At 43.3% G+C, this 6,728-nt stretch overlaps 1 protein-coding gene across 1 annotated transcript in view; it reads right to left on the bottom strand.

The window, feature by feature from the left end:
* slit2 (slit homolog 2 (Drosophila)) overlaps positions 1-6,728 on the bottom strand; it is a 118,936-nt gene that overhangs the window by 101,922 nt on the left and 10,286 nt on the right. The gene's annotated exons all lie outside the window — the stretch shown is intronic.

Below are 6,728 nucleotides of genomic sequence, written 5' to 3'. Positions count from 1 at the left end.
GTGTGTGTGTGTGTGTGTGTGTGTGTGTGTGTGTGTGTGTGTGTGTGTGTGTGTATGAGAGACAGGCTGCTGAAACAGTTTAACCCTGACACACACACACACACACACACATTGACAGAAGCTACCCTGACTGCTACTGGACAGGAATAAAAATAAAAAAAAAACACAAGAATGACTTCAAACTAAGGAAAAGTGCTTTTTCTTTCTAACAACCCACAATTTGAATTATTTATAAACACAAACACACATCAAGCCCACAAATATTTTTTTTAAAAAGTCAACAAAAACTCTATTCAAGAACGTTAAACACACCTTTTCCTCTCTCATAACCCCTGTCCTTCACCTCTTTTAGCTTCACCAGAGGGCCCCCCTCTTTAAATAACACCACCCACTTTGCATCCACCTTCCACCCCGCGGTGCACAGATACATGCGCACTCATGTTCCACCGTTACATCAGAGGCTGCTCAAATATTTAGCGCCCAGCAGAAATGATGTTTCTAAATTATTCACTCCTCTTCCGTTAACACTCGCACTATAGCAGCTAAGAGCTCCACACGGCCCCTCAGAGAGGCCCTCACTCCCCCTCCGCACCTCCTGGCCAGCCACGAGCGCCCGTTAGTGGGCTAGACATCCCCCTGGGAGAGTGTGTGCTGGAGGTAGAGAGGCACGGTGATGCCTGAGAGGTGGTATGAGCTCATCCTCCAAAAATAGTTGTAAGTCCAAAGATGCCGTCAGACTTGGAGAATCAGAAAATGGAGGAAAGGCAGAAAAATCGAAGCAAGCCTGCCGGCGTGCACCTCGGGGGAGTCAGCGTGTCCACATGCACTATTGATTCATTTAAGTTTTTGTCAGATCATCAGATGTCCGTCTTGTTCCGAGTCAGGATTCGCTTGAACACCACAAAAACAATTTACTGATTTTACAAGATGGCCTTCTTTGCGCATATTGCATGTTTAGGAAAACAAAGGCAAAGGAAAAATACAAATAAAAAAAAAAACACTAAAACTCCCAAACAAGTGCAGGAAACACTGAAAAAACTCCACAAAAACAGAAATGCACCAGACCACGAGGGGACCACCAAGTCACCTGAGATCCAACGCTCTGTAAAGACTAACAGGATGCCTTATGATGGAGCTTTAGGGCCACATTAAAAAAAAAAAAAAATTAAAAGCTATAAAATTACAAGAATAAACTCAAATTAAGTCTTACAAGACTTCTTTTATTTACAGCTCTCGTTTATTTATTTATTCATTTTTCCATGAGTCGGATCCATACGCAACTTGTCGATCAATCCAGTAGGCGTGTCAGCAAATGACCAATCTGAAGCTAAATGCTCCACCTGCAGAGCTGCTGCTGCAGCCCATCAGAGCGTACCACCTTATTGTCAGCAGGTTCACAGTCCTAATACTGATAATAATCTGATGCTGATGTGCTAACAGATTAACTAGCTCCTTATTTGTAAAAACCTATACCAAAGTATAACTTAACAAGATGCTCAACATTTTTCATTTGACCACATTTAAAATGCGGAAAACCCTGTTTCATTGTGTCGGAGTTCAGATAATATTACGACTCATTTAGCTTTGGATTGGGCATTTGCTGACACGCCTACTGGATTGATTGACATGACGCGTCGTGGATCCAACTCATGGAAGAAAAGAAAAAAAGAGCGCTGAAAAAAAAAGGCTCCTACGACTTTATTTTCATAATATTACGACTTTATTCTCGTAATTTTATGGCTTTTTTTTTCTTAGCGTGGCCCTAAAGCTCCATCATAGTAAGACAGATGAGGGAAGAAAGAAGTATTTCCAGTTGTTGTTTTTTTATTTTATTTTGGGGGTTGGGGTTAGTGTTTTGGATATTTGAAGCATTTTTCCTTTGCATTTGTTCATTGATGCGTTTTTCTGTTGTATTTGTTTTTTGTGTTTAGGAGTTTGCATCATTCATGTGTCTGCAGCACCTTTCTCTGTTTGCATTGCTTTTAGCCATTTGTGGTGCATTTAGCTGTTTGCTGTGCATTTCATCTTTGCTATGCATATGTACCTGACGGTGCTCGCAGTTTCAAATCACTCAACTTAAATTAGTTTGACTTCTGTAAGCTGTTTTTTAACTTTACTAAACTTTTTGCCAAAAGCCTACCAGAGTTTTAACTGAAATCATCTTATGTTGAGGAATGATGCAGTTTTATCTGTTTCGGTCAAATCTTGAGAATATCGTTATGCACAATACAATCCATAACACATATGTTTTAAATATTTCTCAACTACTATCACGCCACATTTTATCTCAATATCTGAGTAAATGAACGACGCAGGTTCAATAATCCAGATTGATAACTCTAAGTCAGGCCCGCTGGACGGATTCTTCTTTGTTGAAACATATTTCATATATCATCCAAAAGACTTCTTCAGTCTGAGGAGCTGCACTATGAGAAGGTGCCGCTTATAAGACTGAGTTTTCTTGCAGCCCCCCCCCCCCCAAAAAAAAAAGTATAACAAGAAAAAACAAGTAAAATGTATCAAAGTTCATGCTCTATTGAGCCAGGTAGAAAATCCACCAGTGTTCAGTCAGGTCATCTGGATGGTTTCTTTTTCTGTTGAGACATTTCAGCCTTCATCCAAAGGACTTCATCAATCCGAGGTGCCACAAATAAACAGAGTCCCACAAACAGCACCTCCACACAGAGGACAAACCAGTTTGCTGATGATAAGCTGGCTTCCGGGGCCCGCCCTCTCCCCCGTCTACTCCTCGATTGATCGATGAAGTCCTTTTGATGAGGGGCGAACTGTCTCAACAGAAAAAGAAACCATCCAGATGACTTGACTGAACTTTGTTGGGTCCAAAATAAATTGAAAGTGAACATTTTTTCTTGTGTTTGTTGAAATGCCCTGCGTGAACAAAGTCATGAAATATTGTGTAAATCAGAGAAAACTTCTAAAACTGTCAAATTCAACTTGAACACAATAGGAGGGTTAAAAAAGCAGCGTTTCTTTCTGTGGCGGAGTCATGAGTGGAAATAACCAACATATATTTTTGCCATTTAAGAGCTTCATAGGTTCATAGTTGATTTAAAGTGTTTAGTTTCTCTTCGCTACAAACAATCCTTACATGGTTTTTAGCTCGTACGTCTCTAAACGTGCTTTGAGTTTTCTTTAGAAAATCCACAGAGAACATGACAAATCCTGTAACTAACTACTGGCTAAATAACACAAATCTAAACAGTCTAATGATCCGTGGGTGGGTTTTCACTTGTTTGCTGATTATTTATGAGCACCCTGCCCTCCTTCTTGTTTCTGGACCCACAACAAAGTACTTTTGTCTCTCCTGGGTGTGGGCGTGCAGACACAGTAAACATCCACTTCCACACTCATTTCTCACGTGTCAAAGTCTGCCTGAACGTGAACGGGGAGCGAGCAGCCGGGACTGTGAGGTGTGTGACTCCATTGAGTTCGTGTCACACTGCAGTGCGGCGATAATCTTCGCAGTCGTAAACAGATGCTGGGAGGCCAGAGACCGCGCAGTAAACACAGTCGTTCTCCCCGGCGTGCAACGGGCGCGGTGCATAAACACACAAACGCTCAAATGTAAAAAACACAAACACTGTGCAGTGTGATAAAATTTAACAAACTACCCCAAACACAAGTTGTGACTTTACCAAGGCTGTTGCTGCTTTAAACACACACGCTGGTTAAAACCCAAACCCTTCAGGACGGTTTGAAAGACAAAAAACAGACGTTCCTCCAAAACCGCTTCAAACTGACCAAATCTGGTTGCAGTCCTGGTGCAGCGGGTCGTGTTTTCGGTTCACAGCTAGTTCATCTTAAGTGAGCCAAGATCCAGGATCTGTCTAAGATTTACACCATCTGATTGGATCTGTTCTTCTAAAACTCATTAAAGATACAATCACTGCCTCAAACCACAGAAACGCCAAAATCCTGTCTCACTATCTGATCTGTGAATTCCTTTACTATCAGCTGATGAATCCAGCAGCACTGAAGAGCTTCTTCTTCTGCATCACCTGGTGTGTGTTCACCAGTAGCTCTGACGTTGACTCACAAACACTCTCAATGAGTCTTTATTTAGTTTTTGACAGAGCTGCTGTTGTAAATTCTTCACGCTCTGCTGCTTTGTGAAAAAAAACCATCAACTTTGCCCTGAAATGATAACAAGAACAATGTTATCACTCACTACTAACTCAGGGCTTTTCTTTAAAGTCTACATCCACTTTCTAGAACTACTATTATAACGGCCTGTCACCAAAAGGTGAAGGTGGGCGATAATGTTTTTGCCTCTCTGTGCATGTGAGTATTCATTGGTTTTCTGTTGCCATGGCTGCTTGGATCCTCATGAACCAGTAAACAGATTATCCATCCATCATCTTTACCCACTTCTTCCTTTCTGTATTGCTGGTGCCCGTGTCCAGCCATCAGTGTGTGAGGGGCGGGGGACACTGTGGACAGGTCTCCAGTCCATCACAGGGACACATGGAGACAAACAACCATTCACTCTCTCATTCACACCTGAAGACAATTTAGAGTTACCAATCAGACTAACATGTATGTTTTTGGTCTGTGGGAGGAAACTGGAGTACACGGAGAAAACCCACGTATGCACGGAGAGAACATGCAAACTCCACCCAGAAAGGCCCCTGGACCGGGATCTAATCAACCTTCTTGCTGAGAGGCCACAGCTCCACCAACTGAGCCACCGTGCCACCTAAACAGATTATAATGAAACTACCAGAACACAGAACAGGTGGAACAAGCTCACCTTTAATTAATCAACTTTTACTTCAAAATGGCTACCATAGCCAGCTATAACAGCATTTTTACAGCTGCTAAACTAAAATTTGTTGTAGTTGTACCTGTGACCTTAACAACACACACTCTGACCGTGACATCTTGCAATACCTCATACAAACTGTGCAAAACCTCTTCAAGGTTTCACCAAAACAGCTACAACTTTGTTGTTTCTTATCATTAAATAAACTTATTCATAAACTCTTTAAAAGTAGTGCACAACGTGCATTCTTTTAAGAAATGCTAAGACTTCATTTAATGTTTGCATTTTTATTTTCCTCCTTTGCAACATGATTACTTTGTTCATTATCCAGTTTCTAATCTGGCTGATGGACACATCTCACTGTTTGTTACCAGTTTTGTAAAAGTGTCAAAGTTATCGTTGACAAGGTGATGACATATTTAGCGGTTTAAAGATGACGTTTTGTTTCTGAGTTTGAACTGAGCTGGAGCCATAAAGCTGTCAAAAGTGACTGAGGGGTGAGAGGATGAGGAACTCTCGTTCCTGTTTTGCACCCACAGGGTGAGAGTGAAGAATGTGAGACGTTTCTACGCAGACAGGACAACAGACAGGGAAAGCCAGATGGCTGACGAAGACGCAAAAACACGAGCAGAGGTTAAACAATGACTGACAGGAGAACGGAAATGTGTGTGGGTGTAGTGCAGGGGGAGGGGGGGGTGGACCTGTACTGAGAGAGCAGCCTAGCAAAAATGCACAAACATGTACATGTTGGTGTGTGTGTGTGTTCGTGTGTGTGTGTGTGTGCACGCTGTGACATGCCTACACCTCCATTCTACCCCCTACCCCCCCAAGGCAGCTGGCCCACACCTGACCCCGCCCTGCCCTGATTGGCCCTGAACAGCCTGTTGCAAAAGAGGATGAGAAGGGGGACTGTTTTCTACCCCGTGGGGGGCAGTCACAGTGGATCCATCAGCCCAGCTTAAGGCCCTCTCCTCTGGGCAGTGGTGCTCAGCAGGCGCCCTCCAGCCCCCAGGAAGCTGGAGGCCCTTGAAACACCCCCCCCCCCCCCCACTCCAGACTCCAGAGACAAACTTTTGTCTGACAGCAGTGGAAGGAGGGGGTTTGGTGACTGACTCCATCTTTGTGAACATGCCACGGTAGAAAAGCTAAATTACGGTCACACACTGTGAAGGAAAAGGCATGTGCAGTTTCTGCCCCCGTTGTGTCTGAAGATCTGCACGGGACTTCCCAGAACCGCCCGGCTGGACCCAGCTGAGCATTGCCTGCCCGGGTGTTCTGCAGAGCTTCCCTCTGTGTGAACAAAGAGCAACTATATTGCAACAGAGTAGCAGAGAAGAGCCAGGCGTGACCGGGCAGGGACACTCAACTCCCTTCATCCTCACAACTCCTGAAGAATTTACCCCAAACTCTTCTCAGACAAACAAACTGCCGTAGACTTTGCACCTGTTCATGCGTACAGGTTGTCATCTCGGTCTGTGCAGGTATGTCTGTGTTTTTGTTAAGTATGAGTAAGGAAGGAGGATTTCTACAAATGTTTCATCAAAAACTTGACACTTAGCCTTTTGTACTCTTACAATTTTTCAGTGTCGTCAGCCATGTCAAGCACACACAAAGACTCATAGATAGTTGTTCTTGTGAACTCTGCTGTTGAATCAGTGTGCTGGCTTTAAAAGATGTGGTAACCAAGCGGTACGTCAGTGTACCCCGTCACTGAGGGATTTGAACAGTGAATGTCAGTGGTCAAAAACAACACGATGCAGTTGTGGTGGTCAATGGTGGTCTTGGTCAGCAATAATCTGGCCGTCCCAATCCTTTTAAGAAACTAAACTTTAAAGCAATATAAAAACTAGGAAGCATAACTTACTTGAATTACTGGGGTTGCTAGTTTACACACACACACACACACACACACACACACACACACACACACATATATATATATATA

The sequence above is a fragment of the Nematolebias whitei genome, chromosome 3 (assembly GCF_014905685.2).
Source record: "Nematolebias whitei isolate Nwh7 chromosome 3, NemWhi1, whole genome shotgun sequence".
Taxonomy (NCBI): Eukaryota; Metazoa; Chordata; class Actinopteri; order Cyprinodontiformes; family Rivulidae; genus Nematolebias; species Nematolebias whitei.
Note: the sequence above shows the minus strand (reverse complement) of the source record. Positions and strands in the feature narration are given on the sequence as shown.